The 26,557-nt window shown below is 38.2% G+C and overlaps 1 protein-coding gene across 1 annotated transcript in view; it reads left to right on the top strand.

Moving 5' to 3' along the window:
• Nucleotides 1-26,557, top strand: part of LOC149228727 (protein GLUTELIN PRECURSOR ACCUMULATION 3-like) — a 332,287-nt gene that overhangs the window by 166,747 nt on the left and 138,983 nt on the right. The gene's annotated exons all lie outside the window — the stretch shown is intronic.

Here is a 26,557-nt window from a genome sequence, read left to right as displayed (position 1 = left end):
ATAGTTTGAGGCATTATCAGTGATGACCTGCACAACATGCTGCTCCCCAACTTCCTGAATAATGTTATCCAAAAGCTCAAATAGAAGGCTTGCATCCTTTACCCTATCAGATGCATCAACTGATTTCAAAAACATGGTTCCTTGAGGGCAAGAAACAAGGAAATTAATGATAGTGCGGTTCTTTCCATCGGTCCATCCATCTGACATAATGGAACAACCTGTTTTGACCCATGACTCTCTAAACTCAACCAAATACTCATCAATGGAAGATATCTCTTTTTGCAAAAGAGCTCCCCTCAAGTCATGCATACTAGGGCCTTTGAAGCCCTTTCCTGCAGCTATAACAGAGTCCCACATAGCTTGGTAATAAGGTGAGCGAGCAGCATTAAATGGGATATCTGAATCATACCACCATCTAGCAATGTATTGGTGAGAAGTTTCTTTGCATTGTTTTTTCCAATGCTGATCCAAAGTGGGTTGACAACTTGGCTGGGAGGAAGTGGGATTAGATTTAGAAGAGGCAATGGTGGCAGAAGATGAGAAATAACTTTGGATGTTTGGTCTCTTTGTTCCTTTTGATGGTTGGCCAACTCCAACAGAAGGATGAACATAGTGAAAGGGGTCATTGGTGGAAGGGATAGAAGTGGAGTCTTGAATCTCATAATCATCATACCCACTCTCTTTCATGGCTTCTATTAATTCCCTCTTCCTTGCAATTTCATCTTGGATGGCCTTCTCCCTAGCCTTATCCTCATAAAATTTTTCAAGTTTGGCAATGTATTCTGCCCTAATAGGACCTAACAGTTCTTTTGGTGCATCACATGGCTTTACTTGGCCTCTTACCCCAGCCAAGTGTTGTTTCAACCTAAGAATACCCCCACCTCCAATAGATTTATGGCATAATTTGCATATAATTTTTCCATCAATTACATCACAATGAGCCCATGCACTGTCCTTTCCTTTTGGAGCCATGTTTGCTTGAAATAATAACAATTTGCAAAGAAATCTGCCATTTAAAAAAAAAATTGCAGCTAAGCAAAATGGAAAACCAAAGATAAATGTAGGAAAACAAATGCACATGCAAGATTCAAGCTATAAAATTTGATAGCATAGAGCTAGAGAGTTTATAGCATACATGATAGATCATAGAAGTGAGAAGTTTATAACACATAAAAAAAAAAATTCATGGACAGCAGACTCAAATGAGGAATTATCAAGTGCAAATCCTTACCTGGAAATGCAAACTAGCTCCCTTAGCCTCCTCTTGAAGATGGCAACTCCACTGACAGCTACACACTATCTCCAAAATAGCTCCAACTCCAACTCCAAGATGACTACTTCAGCAAAAACTCCACTCTCCAAGCTCACAAACAAACTCACAAACACTCACAAACACTCCAAATCAGTTGTGTGAGACAAATGAGAGTGAGAGGGGTGTCTTATAGCAAGTGTGAGGGTGTTTTTGGAGGGAAAACACCTTTCCCTGCCCCCCAAAACCCCTAAACCACCCCAAGAACCGAAAACCGCTGCGCTTTTCCGTTTAGCCGGCGGCCTGTCCATAAACCGGCCGATTTAGGACGGAACCGGCCGGTTAGCAATAAACCGGCCGGTTCCGCCCTAAATCGGCCGATTTTTACCGGTTACGGCATATTTTCGGGCAAGAGCAGCTATAAACCGGGTTTTTCCACCGGTTCCGACTGGCCAGGTAACCGGTTTTTTCCACCGGTTTTGAAAACTATGACTGACGTTAGTATTATTCAGAACATTAGTTTGTTGTTTCCATTCTAGATACATGGCTTGATTGAATTGTCTACTCTTGTGATTCAGATGTCGATAAGGGATTCTAGTGATTTGATTTTCCTTTATCTTGTTTATGTCATTTTCCTGATTTATTTGAAGCACTTGATTTCCTTTAGTTATGGAAGTTGAATGGTTAATTTCTGGATCATCACTTGAATCTTTTGTTGCTGGTACTGCAACTTTTGAGTACATATTTACTTCATCTAGTTTGTCCTCTTCTTGAGTTGTGATATTGATTGGATCTGTATTAGTTCCCTTATCTTCAACCTGGACTATTACAATTGGAGACTTTGATACTTCTTGAGCAAGTTGTTTTAATTTCTCTGTTAATGACTTTTTGTCCTTTTCAAGTTTCTTGATTTGTGTTAATAATTTTTCACCATGGTCTTTCGGCCGAGAAACTTCTTCATTTTTGTCAGTGGTGATTTTATCAACTTCTCTTTTGCATACTTTGTAGTACTTTTTTACCTTCTTGAAAAATTATTTTCGAAATATCTTCTATGTCTCCTGGTATTATTGAATTCGACTTCACTGTAAGATATTGTGGCATTATTTTTTTCTTTTTGTAAAAAAATGTCAAAAACTTCTTTTTCATATATAGGATGAAGGGCCCTGGAGTTTCTATTCAGGGTGAGCCCAAAACAATGTCACTATCGTTAAAAATAAGGTTTTCACGTTGAATTGCGATATAAAAGTATAATCCCCAATACTTAGTTGTAGATTGTTTATGTCATATTGTTTGTCACTTGTGTCAACAAAATTTGTTTCAGTTATATTCAATTAAGGAATCACTAATTGGTTAGCAGATTTAGGACTAACATAGGTACTCTCTTCAGTAGGACTGTTAGAGATTATAATATCTCTTCCTGCGAGTGATCCTTTGATTTTAAATGATGTACCAACACATTTTCTAAAGGTTTTAGGAAATCTTTCATTATTGGCACCCATTTTACTAAATGCTCCTTTTCCAGGAGATCGTAAAATCTTCACTATTAATACTTTGTGTATTTTCCCATATATTTTTTTAATTTTTTTTTTTTTTTTTTAAATAATGGCCAAATACCAACTGGAAAATTGGAGACCCTCCAAAAGCTTGTAACAAAATGCCTCAACGACAACGAAGTTGACGAATTTCGATGGCCAAAACACTGGATCAGAGAACGAGCTCTGTGCAGCAGTGAAGCGACCAAAGGATCAAACTGCTCTGATACCCAATGAAGAGAACAAAGTTCGTTCTTCAGGTTAAATACTTCAGAAGACTTGGAATATAAATATATCCATTGAGGATACACATATTATATATTAAATGTATGAATAAGAATGATGATACAAATGAGAGTGAGAGGCTTGCTTATATGCTAGGCAGGTGCCTCTTCATGGAGAGTCATGTCTCATTTAGACATGCCTCTTCAACTTAATTACTAATTAACTAATCATTATTTATAATTATTATCATTTACATTATTCTCTATATATTTTATTCATAACATAATTTGACTTAGTTGACTCAGTTAATTCGAGTTGAGGGTCTAACTTGAGTCATGTAGAGTGTCTCTTACATTATAGAAGCCCCGATTGAATTTATTTTGAGTTGTAATTATTTAATTCAGTTTAATTGAGTTAAAGTCAGTTAAATTAGTTCCAAGTGATGGAGGAACTAGTAGGAGGTCAGATGTAGCACTAATTAATTTGCTGTAACTGATAATAAAACTTTAGATAAAATTATGAATGTAATATTTATATATTTATTTGATAAAAATTGAATGATGAATGCAAAGCTGCGGCGATGCTCCTTAAATAGGAGTTGACTGGCCACACCTAATCAGAGAGACATGCCCTTTGGGACTAATGTCTTTTCATTTAACTAATTATTTGCTAATTAACTGATTATAATTAATAATTTATTTATTTAAATAATGCTTTTAATATTTTAATATTTTATTTAATTTGTTATGATTTTAAGTTCATAACATTGCCTTCCCCTTAAGATGCTTTGTCCACAAAGCATAGGTAGGCATGGGTGTTGATGCATGAAACGTTCTGATTCCTATGACGAATCTTCCTCTAGTAACCTCTTCCACTTGATGAGGTATTCCTTTATTGTCTTAAATCGTAAAACTTTTTCTTGGGTAGCAAGTATACCCTCAGGTTCAAGGATTATTCTTCCTTCTTCATCGGTCTTTGGTATTTCTGTCTGCGCTGTTTGATTTTGCCCTAATACTTTTTTGAGACTTGATACGTGAAAGGCATTATGGATTCGACAATTATCTGGTAACTTTAACCCATAAGTTACACTACTTATCTTTTTAATTATTTGGTATGGTTCATAATATTTAGGTGACAATTTATTCTTCCCTTGTTGTTTTAGTGATATTTGCTTATAAGGTTGGAGTTTAACAAAGACCCAATCCCCCTCCTCGAACTCTCTTTCAGAACGGTGTTGGTCGACTTGATGTTTCATTCTATTACAGGCCATGGTTAGATATTCTTTTAGTAAGTTGATGATTCTTTGACTTTCTCCTAAGTGGTCTTTAACAGCTTGTACCCTAGAATCAAGGAATGCAAAGTCTTTCCACTTGGGTGGTTCGTAACCATATAGGGCTTGGAAGGGTGTCATCTTAGCTGATGTGTGGTATGCGGTATTATACCACCATTCAGTTAGGTGTAGCCACTATGTCCATATGTTTTGTTTATCTGTAACGAAACAACGAAGATATGTTTCCAAGTATTTATTAACGATTTCAGTTTGCCCATCAGTTTGGGGGTGATAGGCTGAACTCATATTAAGTGATATTCTTGCTTGATGGCAGAAATCCTTCCAAAATTTCCCTTTAAACCTTACATCTCTATCGCTGACTATGACCTTAGGGAACCCGTGTAGTTTGTAAATGTTTTTACAAAACACATCAGCGATTTGTTTGGTTGTGTCAGTCTTTTTAATAGCCATAAAGTGGGCATATTTAGTGAGCCTGTTGACTACTACAAATATTTTATCCTTTCCGTCAGATGCAGGTAGTCCTTCAATAAAATCCATTGAAATCTCTTCCCACTTCTGATTTGGAATGTGTAGTGGATGTAACAACCCTGGAGTTGGAACATTTTTGCTCTTGTTTCTTTGACAAATATCACATTTTGAAACATATTTCTGAATTTCCTTGCTCATAACCTTCCAATAGAATGACTATTGGACGTTGTAGTAAGTCTTGTAGAATCCAACATGTCCAGCTGCTAGTGAATTGTAAGACTCCCTTAGTATTTTTACCTTAAATTTAGATGCAGGTGTTAGATAAATTCTCCCCTTGTACCATAAGATGTCATTTTCCACTCGAAGTTGTTATATTGACTGATATTGTTGATCATGGAGTCACAATCCTTATCCTTGGCATATTCGGCTCGTATTTCGTCCAACCATTTTGGAATGAAAATCATGGTGGCACATGTTGTGTGATCATCATCCTTACTACGACATTCTCCTTTCCCTTCTTGTGTAATATTTCTAAATCGAAAGCTGACAAATTCTCCATCCACTTCTGTTGTTCTGTTGATAATGTCTTTCGCTGAAGTAAGTATTGAAGGCTGTTGTGGTCGGTTCGGATTGAGAATTTACTTCCAAGCAAATACTGGTGCCATTTCGTCAAAGCGTGTATGATGGTGAGCATCTCCTTTTGGTATGTTGATTTTAAGCCTTCTTGTTTATTAAGTTTCCTGCTCTCAAATGCTATTGGGTGGTTGTCCTACATCAGTACAGCTCCAATTCCAAAACCAGAAGCATCACATTCGACCACGAATGGTTTGGAGAAGTCAGGAATTGCTAGTACCGGTGTGGTTGACATCACTTCCTTTAATTTCTCAAAACACTTGTCTGTTTGGTCATCCCATTTAAAAGCATTTTTCTTTAACAAATTCGTCAGAGGTGCTATCAGGTGTGCGTAGTTTTTTATAAATCTCTGTAATACCTTGTTAAACCCAAAAATCCCCTTAGCTTAGATATGTTCTTGGTTTTTGGCCACTCTTTGATTGCCTTGATTTTGTTGGGATCCACTTGGACTCCTTCCATTGATATAATATGACCTAGGTATTCAACTTCTTTCTACCCAAATGTACATTTTGATAGCTTGGCGTAAAATTGGTTCTTTTCCAAAACAGACAATACTTCTTCTAGATGTTTGAGATGTTCTGCCCACGTCTTACTATACACTAAAATATCATCGAAGAAAACTAATACGAACTTCCTAAGGTAGGGATGAAAGAGCTCATTCATGGTGGCTTGGAAGGTGGCTGGTGCATTTGTTAATCCAAATGGCATGACCTTGAACTCGTATTGCCCTTCATGAGTCCTGAATGCTGTCTTTTCGATGTCCTCTAATCTTACTTGTATCTGGTAGTAACCTGATCTTAGATCTAACTTGGAAAAATATTTGCACCATGTAACTCATCCAACATTTCATCAATGAACGGAATTGGAAACTTATGCTTAATAGTGATTTTATTTAAACCTCTGTAATCTATACATAAGCGGAAAGATCTGTCCTTCTTCCTGACCAATACTATGGGTGCAACGTATGGACTTCTACTCTTCGTAATGATTCCATGCTTTAGCAGGTCTTGAATTAAGTGCTCTATTTCTGTCTTGTGGTGATGGGGATAACGGTATGGCTTGACATTAACTGGAGTTTAGTCGGTTTTGACTTCGATAATGTGTTCAATTTGCGTTTCTGGGGGTAACTTCATTGGTAGTCTTGGAAAACCTTCTCGTATCTTTGGATCAAGGATGAAATCTCTGATGTTTGACGAATCCTTTCTGTTGATAATAATTCCAAGTGCTGACATTGCGCAACAAATGCTGGTGCCCCTTTGCGAATAAGCTTCTTCATCTGTTGAGCAGAGATGACTTGTGTTGGTGGTGCCTGAAAACCGAACAACCAATATTTCCATCCATCCCATTTGAATTTAATGAATTGTTTTATGTGGTTTGCTGAATAAGTGCCTAGTGTTCTTAACCATTGTACACCAAAAACAACATCTACTCCTCCTAGGGGAACCGTATAAAAACTGGACTCTTGTATAATCGCTTAATTGCAACTTAACTTTATGGCACTTGCCAACTCCATCTATTTGCTTTCCATATTCTACCATAACTTTCAAGTCTGCTATTGGGTAAGCAAAGATGTTCAATCTTTTTGCAACATTAACATCTACAAAGTTGTGTGTACTCCCTGTGTCCACCATCACAATAACGCTTTGCTTCTTGATGTAACCTTTAAGCTTCAGTGTTTGTGGTTGAGCTATCCCTGTGATAGCTGCTATGGAAATTCGTGGCATCTCGTCTTTTGATTCGGGACTAGGGTTTTCATTTTCTTCATTTTCCTCTTCGTCGGAGCTATCTTCTGAGGATTCCTCTTCTTGCTTAGTTTCACAATTGTACAATTTTTGTGTTGCGCATTTGTGTCCCGGATAATACTTGTCTCCGCACTTCCAGCATTTGCCATCTTTTTTTTTTCTTTCGACTTTAAATTGTTGTTTTCCTACCCTTTGTAAGGGTGGTGGAACGTACGTACTAGTATTCTTTGATGCGGTTTTACTCACCTTTCCTTTGAATTGGCTGTTAGTCCTATCATTAGTAACATATGGTGTTTTGTGAAGTTTATATTTTCGCTCAATAATTATGGCTGCATGTCTGGCCTCCTCAATAGTTTTAGGTTTATGAAATTTTAATTCTGCGCAGATATAATCTTTAAAGCCACAATGGTACATTCCTAGCAACTCCTCATCTGAAAACCCTCTCTGCCTTACTGTTAATACTTCCCACTCGTGAGTGTATTCACTCACTGATCCTTTTTGCTTCAGGTGAACAAATCTCTCATAGACATCATCCTCCTCTTCATTATGAAACCTTTTTAACAAAGCGCTCTTAAGGTTTTCCCAATTGAATGAGCAAGCTGTGCATTTAGATGACCACCACAAAAACCAATCTTATGCTTCTGCTTCTAAGTAAGTGGATGCAGTGATGAATTTTTCTTGTTCACCGAGCGGAGGGTTTGCTAAAAAAATTGCATCCATCTTATTTACCCATATGACTGCGTCCTTAAAGTTTTTTCCATCACACTTCGGTAATTCATTTTTGATTTTATGATGGTTCTTTCCGGGAGAATGCGTATAATATTGGCTCCCTTCAAAGTGAATTTGGGGTATTTGTTGCTTTTCACGCCTCATGAAGCCCTGCTCTAGGGAAGTCTCCTCTTATGAAGTGTTGGGGCTTTGTGTAGCTGAAGGTGGATCGATCTCTCCGAGGTGCCGGTTCATCAAGCTTTTTAAGAAGGAAATCTTGTCGGCCGTCTGGTCCTGCATACTAACTGACTTTTTGATGTTATCCATGCGTTTGCATGGCTTACTGATGTCTTCTTGGATCTTCTTCATAATGTCGTTGTTGTCGTTCGTCATTTTGTTCCGATTCTTTTTTTTGAAGACCCAATTTCTTTTTAAGATATTAATAAATTAATTATTTTTAATTAATTAAAATATATTATTTTAGTTAATTAATGTTACTTAGATATATGTAGTTTTTAATTATATATAGTTTTAAATATATATAATCTAATTAAATATATGTATATTTTACAAATTATATATAATTTAATTAAATATATGTATATTTTATATACTATGCGTATATTAGGATTTATTTAATCTTTACGGAATATTTTGTTGGACAGTCACGTCCCCCCTGCCGACGATCACGTTTATTGAACAATCGCGAATGGTCACATTATTTTTTTGACGATCGACCCTTTTGTGCAGATATCACCGCAGAGACCACCACAGAGAAAAAAATGATGCAGGCTTCCGCTCGACAATTCAGCGTGCCTACCTCTGAGCTGTAGTGTGGTTAATTGTGGTGGTTTTGTGCTACGACTCGGCGTAGCTATGTCTTGAAAAACCTGTGACTGGCTGTTGTTTAGCCGCAAGGCCAATGAACACAGACTCCAGCCACGACACTAAGCAGACACACGCACAACCACATGTAGCTGCTGTTTATGGAAAACAGGTAGGGCCTGATGGCTGGTAGAACCTGTGGGTGTCACCAGTTTGATGCTGGCTCTGATACCACTGTAGCACTAATTAATTTGCTGTAACTGATAATAAAACTTCAGATAAAATTCTGAATGTAATATTTATATATTTATTTGATAAAAATTGAATGATGAATACAAGGCTGAGGCGGTGCTCCTTAAATATGAGTTGACTGGTCACACCTAATCAGAGAGACATGTCCTTTGGGGCTAATGTCTCTTAATTTAATTAATTATTTGCTAATTAACTGATTATGATTAATAATTTATCAATTTAAATAATGCTTTTCATATTTTAATATTTTATTTAATTTTTTATGATTTTAAGTTCATAACATCAGATAGTGGGGTGCTGCTTCATGTGTTCAACCAGTTAACTGATGTTTCACTCATAAATAACCCATGCAGGTCAAATATGAGAGTTACCCAGTTGAGATTGGAGTTCAAGGGCAGTGTACTATTAGTTGTATAATCATCCGAATTGTACAGGTGGTGCATGTAGTTAGAGGAAGGCCTATGCCGATTGCGCAATTCATATTGAGGAATTTCCCTAATTAATAGGGGGCTAATTCCTAAGTAAACAACGCAAGGAAATAGGGACCTGGGCAAGCAGAAAATTGGTTAAGTATTGTCCTAGGCTTGTCTAGGAAGATGTGAGACAGATAGAGATAGTGCAAAGGTTGCTCGGAAAGGTATAATGCGACTGACCTTGATACTGTTACTTTTCAAAGGGAGTCTGGTTCTCCTCTCACATTAAAATATGTCATGTATGTTTTGGGTCTGAAGAAGAATTTGGTTTCAGTTGCCATGTTGGAGGACCGTGGCTATGATGTGATATTTAGCAAAGGAAAGGCTTTCCTTCGTCAAATAGCCTCAGGACAAGTGAAGCAGATCGGGGTTCGGGTGAAGAACCTTTACAAATTGGATGTAGAAGGTTGTGCAACATTGAGCACAAAATAAGAGAAGGTCCAGAGCTGAGACATTGGTAAATTGTGGTATAGAAGATTGGGCCATCTTAACCATGGAGATTTGAAGATCATGCAATAGATTTCTATAGGACTTACCAAGGGTGCACTATAGTAGAGAGATACATGCAAAGGATGTACATTGGGGAAGTACACCAAAGGCACCTTTCATGATAGGGATAGTCGAGTGCAAGTGATCCTTGAAAGAGTTCACTCAGATGTGTGTGGACTGTTCTCGACAACCTCCATGGCCAAGCTCAGGTATTATGTAATATTTGTAGATGATTTCTCATGTAAGTGCTAGATTTTCTTCATGCAGAAGAAAGATTAGACATTCTCTAAATTTTTGTGAATTTAAAGCACTTGTTCAGAGAGACATTGGTAAGAAAGTGAAGGCTCTAAGGAGTGATAACAGTGAAGAATATGTGTCGAATGAATTCAAGAACTTCTATGCATCAAAAGGCATTTGACGAGAGTTAGTAGCACCCCATAATCCACAATAGAATGGGGTGTCTGAAAGTAAGAAAAAAAGTATTGTGAGAGCTTCACGGACAATGTTACATGATCAGGGCCTACCGTTACACTTGTGGGCTGAATCATGCATCACAGTTGTATATGTGCAAAACGGGAGTCCTCATCGGATTCTCGAGATGAGTACACCAGAAGAAGATTTTTCAGGTAAGAAACTTGATGTGGTACACTTTAGAATCTTTAGTTTATCAGTTGACTGTCATCTTACCAAGGATGCAAGGAAAAAGCTAGAGTCAACAACTGAGTTAGGCATATTTGTGGGGTACACTGATACACCTCACAACTATCGAGTGTACCTGCCATCTCATAGGATGACAGTGGTTCGTAGATATGTGAAGTTCGATGAAGAGAAGACCTTAAGATGTTCCCTTGAGAGGGAGCTTCAGTTGTATGCAGATGAGGAACTTTTAGCTCCAAACGAAGAACCTCAGGATGATGTGGAGCAACCACATGAAAAGGAGCAGAGAGTGGAAGCACCCACTCTTGCAGAGACTTCGAGAGATGGAAGGAAGCGCACCAGAGAAGCTGACAGATTGATGCATGATGCTAGAGAGAATGTGGGAGCAACAACATCACAACGCAGGTAGAGGAGGTCACCAAATTGGTACACTGCTTACATGGCTCTGATGATCGAGAGTTTAGAGATTGAGCCATGCTCATTCGAGGAAGTAGTGCAACAACTAGTATGGGTTGATGACATGGTAGAGGAGTATGACTCCATTATCAGAAACTGTGTTTTGGAAGTGGCCCCAAGACCAACAAACAATTCAATGGTGAGTTCCAGATGGCTTTACAAGGTAAATCAAGGAGCATATGGGAGAGTGGAGAAACATAAGGCCAGGTTTGTGGCCAGAGGGTTCTCTTAGGTGGAGGGAATTGATTACGAGGAGACCTTTGCTTCATTAGCAAGGTACTCTTCAATCAGATCTATTCTATCACTTTCAGCACAGATGGGATGGAAGATACATCAGGTGGATGTGAAGACAACATTCCTTAACAGAGTGATTGAGGAAGAGGTGTACATTGAGCAACTAGAAGGATTTGAGACCTTCAACAGAGAGTCGCATGTGTGCAAACTCAAGCGAGCGTTGTATGGATTGAAACAAGCACCCCGTGCTTGGTACACTAGGATTGATAGTTATTTCACCAGGTTGGGCTTCACCAAAAGTGAAGTAGATGCAAACTTTTACCATATTGTGGTTGAAGGTAAATTATTGATTATAGTATTATATGTCGATGATTTAATTCTAACAGGTGATGAGAAGTTGGTAAAATCTTACGAAGAGGATCTTGCAGGAGAATTCTAGATGAATGACCTAGGGCTCATGCATTATTTCCTTGGTATGGAAGTATGGAAAGGAGATGTCGAACTGTTTGTCTCTCAGGGCAAGTATGCCAAAGAGATATTGAAGAAGTTCCACATGGAGAGCAACAAACCCATGGAGACTCCTCTAGCAGGGAACTGGAGGAAGGAAGATGCTACTTCAGGTGAAGTAGTGGAGGCTACTATTTACAAGCAGCTTGTGGGTTCACTTATGTATTTGGTGAACACACGACCTGACATATGTTTTGTAGTTAAACAACTCAATCAAGCAATGGTTAAGCCAACAAAACTCTATTGGAAGGCAGCTAAACATGTGTTGAGATAACTTAGAGGCACCACTCAATTTGGTCATTGGTACAGACAGACAGAGGGAGTGAAGCTTCAAGGCTTCACAGATGCAGATTGGGAAGGGATTCCATCCGACAAAACGAGCACATCAGGGGGAATCTTCAATATTGGGCCAGCAATAATTTCTTGGTACAGAAGGAAGTAGAGATCAATTGCACTTAGTTTGGCAGAAGCAGAGTACATGGCTTCTAGTCAAGCAGCTTATGAGGCTATCTTGATGAGGAAGATCCTTATTGGGTTATTTGGTCAGCAGATGGATCCTACCGTGATTTACTGTGACAATCAGAGTTGTATCAAACTATCTAAGAATCCAGTTTTCCATGATTGGTCCAAGCATATCGACATTTGGTATCACCATCTATGAGATTGTGTGTAAAGGAGAATCATGTTGCTGGAGTACATTCCTACAAAGGAACGTGATGCAAACATCTTGACTAAGGCACTGTCAAGAGGAAAATTCAAGTTCCATAGAGGCAGGATTGGGGTATCTGATAATCCCTTTCTTGTTGAGAGGGAGTGTTGAAAATGCAACAAGAAAATCCTAATTTAATTTTGTCTTTGAATTAAATTAGGAATAAAATTGTAATTCCACATCACAATACAACTCATACGAGTTAACTAAGTTAATTTGACTTAGTTGACTCAGTTAATTCGAGTTGAGGGTCTAACTTGAGTCATGTAGAGTGTCTCCTACTGGTTGAGTTTATTTTGAGTTGTAATTAACTAATTCAGTTTAATTGAGTTAAAGTCAGTTAAACTAGTTTCAACTATGGAGGAACTAGTAGGAGGTCAGACAATGGGGTGCTGCGTCATGTGTTCAGCTTGTTAATTGATGATTCACTCATAAATAACTCATGCATGGCAAATTTGAGAGTTACCTAGTTGAGATTGGACTTCAAGGGCAGTGTACTATCAATTGAATGAACATTCGAATTGTAAAGGTGGTGCATTCAGTTATAGGAAGGCCTATGAGGATTGTGTACTTCATATTGAGGAATTTCCCTAATTAATATGGGGCTAATCGTAAGGAAACAACACAAGGAAATAGGGACTTGGGCAAGCAGAAAATTGGTTAAGTATTGGCCTAGTCTTTTCTAGGAAACGGTGAGACAGATATCGATAGTGCAGAGGTTACTCGGGCTTGATAAAAGCATTGTAATCTTCTCATATTTTCTGACTAATGCAATATACAGATTGTAGGGGTTTTTAGCTCTTGATCTCCCCAGTAAATCATTGTGTAATGTGTTGATTGAATGTAATGTCCCCAAATTTTGGATTACTTGGTGAGGTGGATAGGAGGGCTTTCCAGAGCTTCTGTCAGCCTGGTCATAGGAGCAGGATTACTCCACTGGTGGGCCAAGAGGGTTTTAGAGGAGTTTTATGGGTTCAACTGGGATCACTTACCATATTTCATCATCGAGATCAATTCCGCACGATTTTCTCTTCATTCCATTGCATTCCGATGATTTTTGTAAAATGGCATTAATAACAAACATATTTTAATTATTTATGCTTAAGGTGTTGTTTTAGGATGATTACTTGGAGAAACACCTTAGTGTAATAACTTTTTGGAATTAGGGTGAAAAGGTCTACAAGGAAAAATGATTAAAAGGGGCTTTGGATGGCCAACGTGATCACTGAGGCAAATTAAGCATTTTCCAACATTAAAAGTGACTTTAATTAGTTTATAAAAGTCACTTTATTAAATAAAGAAAGGAAAAGTGCTTTTAAATATTTAATTGGAGGCAAAAGGTAAGTGAGTTATTTTAATTATTTATGCTTGAGGTGTTGTTTCATGATGATTACTTGGAGAAACACCTTAGTGTAATAGCTTGTTGGAATCAGGGTGAAAAGATCTACAAGGCAGAATGATAAAAAGGGGCTTTGGGTGACCAGAGTGACCACAGAGGAAAATTAAGCATTTTTCAGCGTTAAAAGTGACTTTAATTAGTTTATAAAAGTCACTTTATTATAAAGAAAGGAAAAGCGCTTTTGAATATTTAATTGGAGGCAAAAGGTAAGTGAGTTATAAAAAAAACAAAATGAAAAGAAAGAAGGGGAAGGGGAAGGTGAAAATACAACCCTAAACTCATTAAATAAGGAAAATCAGGAGACTCCCCTCATTCGTGCATTGTGTGAGTTTGAAGAGAGAGAGTTGGAAGATAAAGTTGAAGGCTCTCGAACCCTAGGTGCCATAGCAGACTTCGATGTTTCAATGAGACCCCTAAGTCTGGATGTGAGAGTGAAATCATTTAGATCCAACCATAGAGCTTCAATGGAGAACAATATTTCCGAGAAATATTGAGGTATTCTAGTGTTATCAGTTGATTTTATAAGCTTATTTAGTGATTTCTATTTCATTTGGCAAGTTGAAAGTTCTCATGATAGTCTGAGCACATAAATCCAAATCTGGGCCTGTGAGAACGAATTCCACTATTGAATGGAGGTCGAATGTGTAGTTTTGAGTGGCTATTCTGATAGTGGTGGAAGATTGAAGACAAAGTGGTTCAATTTACTGTTTATTGAAGGTAGCTCGAGTACCCATTCCTTTATCTCAATGCTAGATGAATCCCCTTGTTACCTGGGCTGCGTATTAGTAGCAAAGCTAATGTGATGACTATGAGTCCTATTCATTCATATTAGTAGGCCGAGTATTTATTACCTGGGCTGCGTATGAATCACCTATCTTGTGCGTGGGACCGTGGGAGACTCAAAGGTTGAGTTCCCTCTGTATTGACATCACAATACCTCTCTATTCACTACGTGGGTGCTGGACTCATACCACAGTCAATTTGTTGGAGTAACTATACCTCTGCGTGGATTCTTTCTTGGCTGATAGAAGGGAGTATCTGAGCTGGCACGAGTGGCTGAGTTACACATTATTTCAAACCAGCATGGAGTCTATATCCCTCTGTCAATAATGATATTGTAGAATTATAGGAGTTGATAATTCTGTGTCAAATAACGTATTCAAACTTCATATTTGATTGATATTCTGACGTTGTCTCATTGTGGCATGTTCTCAGGTTCACCTATTGCCTCTCTTTTGTGTGTATTGTATACAGAGTGTAAAAGAAATAAAGGAAGGAAGTTGTTCTAGTTAGTTCTCATTACTATGTATCATCTGTAAATAAAATTCTGAGTATGGAATGAATCTGTTTGAGCTTCTGGAAAGTGATATTGTCATGCATGTGCCTACCATGTTTATCTTCTTGAGTTAAATTTGTAAATGGTGACCTACAACAAGTATAATCAAACTGTTTGACGAAATTTCTCACTGGGAAAACATAACAAAAAGTTCAGAAATTCTATATTGGAATTTTACAGTGGTATCAAAGCATTGGTCTTGGCTCAGCTATTGGTTATCTTTGAAAAGCCAAGTTCGAGGACTTTATTTTGATGGTGTCAATATACAGTTGTTGGGTTCAAAGGGCAAATTATAACAAGGGAACAATGTTTCTAAGTCACGAAGAATTATTTGCCAAAAAATTTGAAAATTATAACAAAACCTTTGCAAAGGTGATAGAGGACATGGAAGCATGGGTGTCACCAAATGTAGTAAGTAGAAAAGGGTATAACAAATCCAAAGATGAAAAAGTAGTCAAGGACTAGGAAGCAAGGATTGCAGATGAAAACTATGACCAAAGCTTCCAAAACGAGTTTGGAAAAGTCACACTCGTTGAAAATGAAGCTATCACAAATTCACCCCAACAGGTTGCAATGAGAGTTTGGGATGGAGGGGTGATGTGGATGGTTACCTGTTACACTAAAAAATGTCACCATGACTATTTACAGTTAGTATGGCTCTATCAACAGTCATGCTATCCTCTTAGGCAAGTCTTATGCCTCTGCTCTCCATGTCAAACTCCAAAAAGAGAGAAAGTCTTTATAAATGTATTTATCTCTGGGGACGCAGGTTCTCTCAACCTTACCTGCGGGTACGCACCCAATGTTCACAAAAGCTGCGTCTTTGGACGCTCTGTATGTAAAGGGGCAGGTGCGTCCCCCTGTAAAGGTTAAAATGCGCAAGTTTCATCTTTAAAAAGTTACTTGTGGTCATTTCTAGAGCATTCTAGAAGGTTGTTCGACGTGTATTGAGCGCCTCCAGATGGTTCATGCACTCCTACCAAAGAGGAACTTATCCCATCAATAAGGGAGCTATCCCATCCAAAGAGGGGATTATCCCATTGATGGTGGACCTGATTAACTTCCTCTTGAGCACTATAAATACAGGCATTGGGCCAGAAGGAGGAGAGTTTGGAAGCTATACATTTCTAAAGGTAGATGCTGCAGGAATTAGGACTCCCATTTAGAAGCTTGTGAGGAGAGATTGCCATCTTTGCTTGTTCTATTTGGAAGTGGGTGAGCTTTGTCAAAGTAAAGGAGAACTCTTGATGGACCCTGGGAGGGACTTGCACAACACCAAGGCTCAGGTTGTAATTGTTCCTTTTGTTATCTATTAATGCAAATGAGTCCATTCTTCTCAATAACTTGTTATTTATGAGTTGTTTCATGTACTCCTTGGTCTATATGTTAAATATGTTTTATTCTATGAGATTATCAAGTGCTATTTAATCGTTTGATTGTTAGTGGATGCAGGTTTCAAAGTGAAGGAGGAGCTCATCCGGATCAGCGGAGCTGGACTGCTACAACAGCGTGGGACTACAGGTAGGATCTAAACACTTGATTTCTTATATAGTAAATGCATGTTTATATGCTTCAAAGTAGTTTCATTTTTACACAAGCTTGAAACAGAGAGAAAACTGTGCTTGATGCCCCCTAAGCGTAACTGCTAGAGCGCGTCAAACTCTCGACTCAAGTAGAGGAGGATTTGTTTCATTTTTTAACGAGCTTGACACAGGAAAAGAACTATGCTCGGATCCGGTTTCATGTTTACGCAAGCTTGAAACGAAAAACTATGCTTGTTATAAGTTCACATGCCCCCAGCATAATGACGCAAAACGAGGTACATGCCCCCCAAGCTTCATTGCATTCAATGAGGTGGATGGAATGAAGCTTTACTTTAGTTCTTTTCCTGTGTCAACCTCACTAAAAAATGAAACAACTCCCTCGAGTCGTTCCAAGATCTTGAAAGTAAAGCTTCATTCCATCCACCTCATTGAATGCAATGAAGCTTGGGGGGCATGTACCTCGTTTTGCGTCATTATGCTGGGGGCATGTGAACTTATAACAAGCATAGTTTTTCGTTTCAAGCTTGCGTAAACATGAAACCGGATCCGAGCATAGTTCTTTTCCTGTGTCAAGCTCGTTAAAAAATGAAACAAATCCTCCTCTACTTGAGTCGAGAGTTTGACTAGATCTCATAAATGTTAAGTATTTAGGTTAGTTATTTCAGTTTTTTGCATAATTTTCTTACAAGTTTTAGGTCGAGTCTTTCAATTGATCTCGTAACTCAACCTTCATTTCATCCAACTGGTTGAATGAAATGAAGCTAGGGGGGCATGCGCTCTAGCAGTTACGCTTAGGGGGCATCAAGCACAGTTTTCTCTCTGTTTCAAGCTTGTGTAAAAATGAAACTACTTTGAAGCATAGTTTTTCTCTGTTTCAAGCTTTTGTAAAAATGAAACCTATCTCGAGTCAATTTCAGTTATTTTCAAGACTCGTTAAACTCATGAAAATCTCGAGATTATTTTGCTATCTTTCATTCTCGTAAAACAAATGAAAATGCCGAGTTATTTCCGTCTTTTCTTGCTCGTAAATTAAATTGAAAGTCGGCCATATGAGTACATTTTTTATCATTTTTTCGAACTCATTTAAAACTTATGAAAAAATGAAAACCATGAGTACATTTTTATCATTTTTTCGAACTCGTTAAAACTTACGAAAAAGTGAAACCTTAGAGTCATCTTTTAAGCCCTTTTCTGACTCCTAAAACATGAAAAGATTGCCGAGCGTTTCTTTTACACTCGTTAAAACGGAATTAAAAGACGGTCCCCTTATAGCTCTTTTCTGACCGTAAAATCAGGAAAAGATTGCCGGGTTTTTGTCGTTTCAAACTCGATATGGAAATAAAACGACGTGTCCTTGATCGCTTTTTGCTTTTCAGGTCAGTGGCACTAATTATGAAAGTACTCCTTGGTCGCAAGATCAAGCGGTTCCCCCAGGTATTATTTTATACTTTTTCGGGCTTGAGGGACATAAATCTACGAAAAAGTTCAACTTGGAGTTTTCTTAAGTTTTTCAGACTCTCTAAAATTGAAAAACGCCGAGTTTCTCCTATACTGGGCTCGTTAAAATTTCACAGTAAAGGACCTGTTCAATTACAAACAGGAACGAACCACTCCTTCCTAGGGTTCGAATCAAAACTAGGTTGGACTCATCCGAAGGATGAGCTTATAATCAAGCATATGTTATCCTCCTCATGCTTGTTAAAAATAAAGAGGTACTTGCCAGAAATGGTGGGGGAAAAGAGAGAAGAATGAGCCTATTTGTTATCTTTTGTCTCAGAAGAAACTTTATTACCACTCTTGGACACGACACTTTTCATTCACTTGGGTTGGGAAATCCTTTACCTCACAGTTGATCAAACCACTTTGAAAGTCTTCAGCCGGGTTCCGGGGATTAACTTTGAGTTATTCATCACCAAGCCATCTGTCGTGTCGTTATGTGTTCAAGAGGTTTGCAAGCAAAACTTTCATCTGCAAAATACTTGTCATCCATTTGACCATCCCTGAGTCAGTCCTTACAGCAACATTTCTTCAACTTGAACAATGATTTCGTGTTGCGGGCTTGCCTACAACGAGTCGCTTTCTATCGACATCAGCACATTATCTAGAGAGATGACTTAGAAATCGTCAATACCTTGAAGTCTGCATGCATCAATGGCAGGTTTCTTGCCTTTGACGTCAGTTTACATCATTGACTTTCGATCGAAGGATTCCGTGAAATGTTCGACATCAACTCATTCATTCACATCTCATGGATTGTACTGGGTACTTTGAGAACCATTGACATTACTGGTGGTCTCTCTCACGCTTGTTAACAGTTTACATCATCGACTGGTAATCAAGTGGTTTCTACCATGTTCGACATCAACTCATTTATTCGCATGGCTAGAATCGTACCAATTCGGGAAGTAGAAATGAAGACCCTGGATCTAGTTTCCACCATCCAGGCTGCGAGGAGTTTTGTATTCATTATCTAAGGAGACTAATCATAAACAGATGGTTGCGCCCATACTGTGTCTACAAAAGTCTATGATTATGATGTACTGCAAGATCATTCCTGTATCAGAGTAGTTAGTCTGTTAGTTAAAGTTTTAAATCTAAGTATGGGAATGCCTACCTCAGTGATGATATAATCTTATACATGTATTTTGTGTTGAAAATTGCAGGTTCTGACCAGGCTCTCCACGAGATAATCCTTGAAATGATAAAGCGCTTCACCCTTCCTAGATAATACAAAACCCTAATCTATTACAGGCTTCGCACTTTAGGGGGCAATCTGTTACACTAAAAAATGTCACCATGACTATTTACAGTGAGTATGGCTCTATCAACAGTCATGCTATCCTCTTAGGCAAGTCTTATGCCTCTGCTCTCCATGTCAAACTCCAAAAAGAGAGAAAGTCTTTATAAATGTATTTATCTCTGGGGACGCAGGTTCTCTCAACCTTACCTGCGGGTACGCACCCAATGTTCACAAAAGCTGCGTCTTTGGACGCTCTGTATGTAAAGGGGCAGGTGCGTCCCCCTGTAAAGGTTAAAATGCGCAAGTTTCATCTTTAAAAAGTTACTTGTGGTCATTTCTAGAGCATTCTAGAAGGTTGTTCGACGTGTATTGAGCGCCTCCAGATGGTTCATGCACTCCTACCAAAGAGAAACTTATCCCATCAATAAGGGAGCTATCCCATCCAAAGAGGGGATTATCCCATTGATGGTGGACCTGATTAACTTCCTCTTGAGCACTATAAATACAGGCATTGGACCAGAAGGAGGAGAGGTTGGAAGCTATACATTTCTAAGGGTAGATGCTGCAGGAATTAGGACTCCCATTTAGAAGCTTGTGAGGAGAGATTGCCATCTTTGCTTGTTCTATTTGGAAGTGGGTGAGCTTTGTCAAAGTAAAGGAGAACTCTTGATGGACCCTGGGAGGGACTTGCACAACACCAAGGCTCAGGTTGTAATTGTTCCTTTTGTTACCTATTAATGCAAATGAGTCCATTCTTCTCAATAACTTGTTATTTATAAGTTGTTTCATGTACTCCTTGGTCTATATGTTAAATATGTTTTATTCTATGAGATTATCAAGTGCTATTTAATCGTTTGATTGTTAGTGGATGCAGGTTTCAAAGTGAAGGAGGAGCTCATCCGGATCAGCGGAGCTGGACTGCTACAACAGCGTGGGACTACAGGTAGGATCTAAACACTTGATTTCTTATATAGTAAATGCATGTTTAGAGAAGGATTGCTCTCGTTTGTCTTGTTTGTCACTAGAGAGTCTTAGGCTCCTAGGGAGGTTGATTTGTGTCCGCACTATCGACTCTTTCCGCCTGACATTACCAAAATTGATGTGGTAGTCTAGAATTAGACTAATGGTTCACTTAAAAACCAATCAGTTGTGCGTTAAACATATTTTGTACGTATATTCCCTCCTGAGGGTCTCGCATGCCTGACCAATCATTGTTGGTCCTACTTTGACTTCTTACTCCCCGAGCGCTTCAATCTCCACTGTTGATCTGGCTTCTTCAGATCCAATGGATATCGCGTCGTATCCGCTTGCCAACTAGTCCGGGTTAATTTCCATCATCGATTTGTCTCGTTCGATCCAACGATTATCGCACAATCTTGCACGATTACTTGCACGATCGATATCAGGTCGAGAGCACACGAGATAAGTGGTTTCTCCGTGCTACGTGTCAACACCTTAGGTTAATCGTGCAATTTGAAAAAATACCATTTACCATTTATTTTCCATGAGAAACACCACTTACTGCTTTTTGAATACTACCCACGTGCTTAATACAAAACCTTTAAGAAATATACTTAATAAGTTTTAGCACCTAATCTCGGTATTAACCCTTAACGCTATTTGGCTGTAATTATCAATAAAACACATAAATGGAAAATAATACCCGATTAGGGTCTAGAATGCCGATACACAGGTTCGAGAGAATTTAACACTAGGAATAATACGCGACGCCACACTTAATCAATTATTTCAATAAAATAGAAATTACAGAGTCTTGGTCCTCTCGGCTCGATTACTACAATTTGTCTGACCTTTGTTTCACTCGCAAACCCTATCTCTCTCTCAATCTTTCACTTACTCACTCTCCTATTCCATCCACTCCCTATCATTACATTTTTTTCCTTTCTTTTATGGATCAAATCCTATCCTAACAACATTGACAACTCAATCTCTATTTTATCAACTCAACTATCAATTCCCTATTCTCAAGCTTTGATACACACCTATCCTAACACTTATCTCCTGTTCTAAAAATAATGCAATGATTTAATTATTACAATAATTGAAGTAAAGATCAATTCAAGAGATCCAACCATCTCTCCTAAGAATTTATTTTGACCTCTCGGGGAAGAAAAGAATCATTCATCAAACTGTCAGGATTGACTCCGTACTTCTGTAATTCTGCTGTTGTTAACCAACTGGCATCCTCCATTGGTTGTCCCTTCCATTTGACTAGATATTGAAAATAATCTTGTCCTCTGGTTCTTTTGGATACTCTTTTCTCCAGAACAACTTCCACCTCTTTCTTAATTGTCTTTGGCATTTGTTCTTCCCAATTTAAAGTCTAAACTTGATGTTCTGTAGGTTCATTTTGTAGCTCTTATTCTATCTCCTTGTATGGATACAAATCTGCAACATTGAAGATAGGTGATATTCCAACCCCTTCTGGCAATTAAATTTCATAAGCATTGGTTGAAAACTTTCTCACAATTCTGCATGGCCCTATCTTTTTCATCTTTAGTTTATTGTAAGTCCCAACAAGAAATCTTTCTTTCCTCAAGTACACCATCACTAGATCTCCCACTTGGAATTATTTTTCTCTCCTCCTCATATCAGCGCTCTGTTTGTATTTGCTAGTGCTTTCCTGCAATCTGTCTTTGACATCTTCCTATAGTTTCTGCATCTGCTTCGAAAACTCTTCAGCCTTTGCACTTTTTGTCTCCTGTTTGCCCAAATTTTGAGCACATACACAGCTCTTGGATTTATTCCAAAAACAATCTGAAATGGACTCATCCCAGTACTTTGGTTTGGAGTGTCATTATAAGCAAACTCAGCTTGAGCAAGTGCTAAATCCCACTGCTTAAGATTTTGATACACTAAACTTCTCAATTGTTTCCCAAGCTTCTGTTTACCACTTCGGTCTGTCCATTTGTTTGGGCCTTGAGGGTGATATGCTGAATTGAAACTAAGGTTGGCACCTAGTTTCTTCCAAAGAGTTCTCCAGAAATGCCCAACAAACTTTGTATCCCTATCATACACAATACTTATAGGCAATCCATGTAACCTTACAACTTCTGAAAAAAATAGATTAGCAATATGTGTTGCATCACTAGTCTTTTTGCATGCAATGAAATGTGCCATTTTAGAAAATCTATCTACCACAACATAAATGGAATCATTTCCTCTTTGAGTTCTAGGTAATCCCAAAACAAAATCCATACTAACTGCATCCCATGGTTGGTCTGGTATTGGTAATGGCTGGTACAATCCTGTATTTTGGCTTCTCCCCTTAGCATGTTGACAGATCTTGCACTTCTCAACAAATTTCTTAACATTAGTTTGCATCTTTGGCCAGTAGTAAAAAGCATTTACCTGAGCAAAGGTTTTGTCTTGTCCAAAGTGCCCAGATAACCCTCCACTGTGTTTCTCCTTGATTATGTTTTCCCTCATAGAACATTTGGGAATACACAGTTTGTTACCTTTAAACAGTAAACCTCCTTGGATAAGATAATCTAACCACTGGCTTCTATTATGAACTGTTGGATTTTGTACAACTGCATAAATATCTTTAAATTTTGCATCATCTTTATACATATCAACCATTTCTTCAAATCCTACAACACCAACTCTTAATTCTTGCACAATGAAATTTACCCTGCTTAGAGCATCAACAACTTTGTTCAGCTTACCACTTGTATGTTTGATCACAAAAGTAAAGCTCTGTAAAAACTCTACCCACTTGGCATGCTTCTAATTCAATTTTGGTTGGTTGTTTATGAATTGTAATGCATGATTATCAGAATACAATACAAACTCTTTTGGTAGTAAATAATGTCTCCATTTTTTTAAAGCTTGCACAATAGCATAAAATTATTTATCATAAGAAGAATATTTCTTCTTAGCTTCATTTATTTTCTCACTAAAGTATGCTATTGGTCTCTGTTCCTGACTTAAAACTGCTCCAATTGCAACTCCACTAGCATCAGTTTCAACTTGAAAAACTTTTCCAAAATCAGGCAAAGCTAAAACTGGTTTTTCTGTAATTTTCTTCTTCAGCAACTTAAAATTTCGTTCTGCTGCTTCTGTCCACTTGAATGGCTGATTAGTCTCTTTGATTGTTTCAATAATTGGTGCACAAATCTGACTAAAACTTTTGATAATTTTTCTATAAAAACTTGCAAGACCATGAAAGCTTCTTACCTCGAATATGTTTCTTGGAATAGGCCAGTTCCAAATTGCGTGGACTTTCTCTCGATCCATTTTCAGACCTTCTTTAGAAACTACAAACCCCAAATAGATTAATTCTTCTTTCATGAAACTACATTTCTAAAGATTTATCAGCGGTTTCTCTTTCTGCAGAGTTCTTTGAACCAACTTAAGATGCTCCAGATGTTCTTCTTTGCTTCTACTAAAAACTAGAATATCATCAAGATAAACAATGACAAACTTGCCTACATATTCCTTCAAGACTTCATTCATCAATCTCATGAATGTGCTGGGTGCATTAGTGAGTCCAAAAGGCATCACTAACCACTCATGCAACCCACTGTTTGTTTTAAATGCAATCTTCCATTCATCTTCTTCTCTAATCCTTATTTGATGGTATCCACTCTTCAGATCTATTTTAGTAAAATAATTTGACCCATTTAAACAATCCATCAAATCATCCATGTGTGGTAAAGGAAATCTATACCCGATAGTAATCTTGTTTATGGCTATGGAATCAGTACACATGCGCCATTCACCTCCTTTCTTTGCACTGAGTACTGTTGGTACAACACATGGACTAAGACTCTCTCTGATTAATCCCTTATCCATCAGTTCTTGCACTTGTCTCCCAACTTTTGCAATTTTTTGATAGTTAACTTGTATGCTGCTTTATTTGGCAAACTTGCTCCAGGTATTAGATCAATGTGATGACTAATACTCCTGATTAGTGGTAATGCATTTGGTAGCTCATCCACAATAATATCAGTAAAATCATTCAACAGAGTTTTGATTTCTTCAGATAAATCATCCAAGTTTGTGGAAGTCAAAATTACCTTAGGTCTCCTTATGACAGCAAAATGTATCTTTTCATCCTTCTTGACTTCTTGTAGCAATTCTTTCCCACTTATCAACATAACATTGTTTCTAGGCGCTTCTCTGTCTGCTTCATTCTTCAATGGTAGCAGTGTATGTTTATTCCCATCCTGATATAGAGTATAAGTGTTTCTTCTCCCATCATGTATAGCTTTCCGATCAAACTGCCATGGTCTTCCTAATAATACATGGCATACATCCATTGGCATTACATCACATAATACCACATCCTTATAAGTACCAATCTGGATTTCTACTTTGCATTGTTCTGTTACAATAATCTAATGTCCTTTCTGCAGCCATGATACTTTGTAAGGAGTAGGGTGTACTGCTTTCACTAATCCTAACTTGTCCACAATTTATATAGAAACCAGGTTATCAGTGCTTCCACTGTCAATTATCACTTTACAGCATTTTCCTTTGGACTTGCATGTAGTTCTGAATAAACTCTTTCTCTGAGCTAGTTCTCCTGTCTCTTTCTCTGCTTTAAGCAATACCCTTTTCAATAACAAAGATTCTCCTACTTCAGGTGATTCTTCCTTATTTGCAGTTTGAGGTTTTTCTTCCTTCGCCTCAGCGACATTCACATTCCGCTGATTTGTTACTTTATTATGAGGACAATCCCATGATCTATGTCCCCATTCTCCACATGTATAACACCGAATTTCTCTTCCTTGGCCTCTTCCTCTGGGTGCAAATATTCCTCTACTAAAGTCTCCTCTCTGTGGTGGTCTACTACTTGAACCTCCTGCTTCACCTTGAGGGTGCTGAAATCTTGATCTGGTAGTTCCTCTACCTCTTGCTGAACTTTTCCCTCTGTTCCTCTGATTTTGTTTCCTCAACATCTTCTCCTCTGCTTTCAAAGTTGCTTGATAGGCATCTTCAATTGTCTTCAGACTCAGCAAGCTAATTTCATCCTGTATGTCATATCTCAAGCCATTGATGTGTCTGGCTACCTTTTCTACGTCATCCTTTGCATATTCTGCTCTAATTCTCGCTTATAAAATTCTTCTATATATTCTTTTATAGTCATCCCCTTTTGTCTCAAATTCTGTAACTGTTTGAAAAGATTTAACTGATAATCTTTTGGCATGAATTTACCTTTCAACCTACTCACCATTTTATCCCATTGTTTGATCTTGGGCTTCCCCTTTCTTTCTTTGGATGTTTGTAGTTCATCCCACTAGATAGCTGCATGACCCTTTAATCTGGTAACTGCAAATTTCACCTTCTTTTTGTCATCAACCTCCTCATAGTCGAAATACTTGTCCAATGAACTGATCCAGTCCATCAACTCTTCTACATTGAGATTCCCGTCATACAAAGGTATTTCCACCTTTGGTCTTCCACTTACTTTGGCCAACATTTTGAGAACTTTGGTAGCTTCACTTTCATCCTCTTCTTCTTCCTCAGAAGATTCCTTTGCAGCACTGGCATCTCTTTCATTAGGTGCTCTCCTTTGAGCAGTGCCCATTGTCTACATCCTTGTACGCAGGTTTCAAATCTCGTCCAGCAGAACTGCATTCGCTATAGGTCTCCCCTGACCTATTACAACTCCTCTCCTAGGTGGCATGTTTACTGTAGCAGACTTAATCCTTGAGCTTTGATACCAAATGATGTGGATGGTTACCAAAATTGATGTGGTAGTCTAGAATTACACTAATGGTTCACTTAAAAACCAATCAGCTGCGCGTTGAACATATTTTGTACGTATATTCTCTCCCGAGGGTCCAGCTTGCCTGACTAATCACCGTTGGTCCTACTTTGACTTCTTACTCCCCGAGCGCTTCAATCTCCACCATTGAGCTAGCTTCTTCAGATCCAACGGATATCGCGTTGTATCTCCTTGCCAACTAGTCCGACTGATTTCCACTGTCGATCTGCCCCATTTGATCCAATGGTTATTGGGAAATCTCGCGCAATTACTTGCATGATCGATATCAGGCCGGGAGCATGCGAAATAAGTGGTTTCTCTGTGCTATGTGTCAACACCTTAGGTTAATCGC

This window comes from Pinus tabuliformis, chromosome J (assembly GCF_031772625.1).
Source record: "Pinus tabuliformis cultivar Carrire ecotype Pingquan chromosome J, CPIR1, whole genome shotgun sequence".
In the NCBI taxonomy this organism is placed as follows: Eukaryota; Viridiplantae; Streptophyta; class Pinopsida; order Pinales; family Pinaceae; genus Pinus; species Pinus tabuliformis.
Note: the sequence above shows the minus strand (reverse complement) of the source record. Positions and strands in the feature narration are given on the sequence as shown.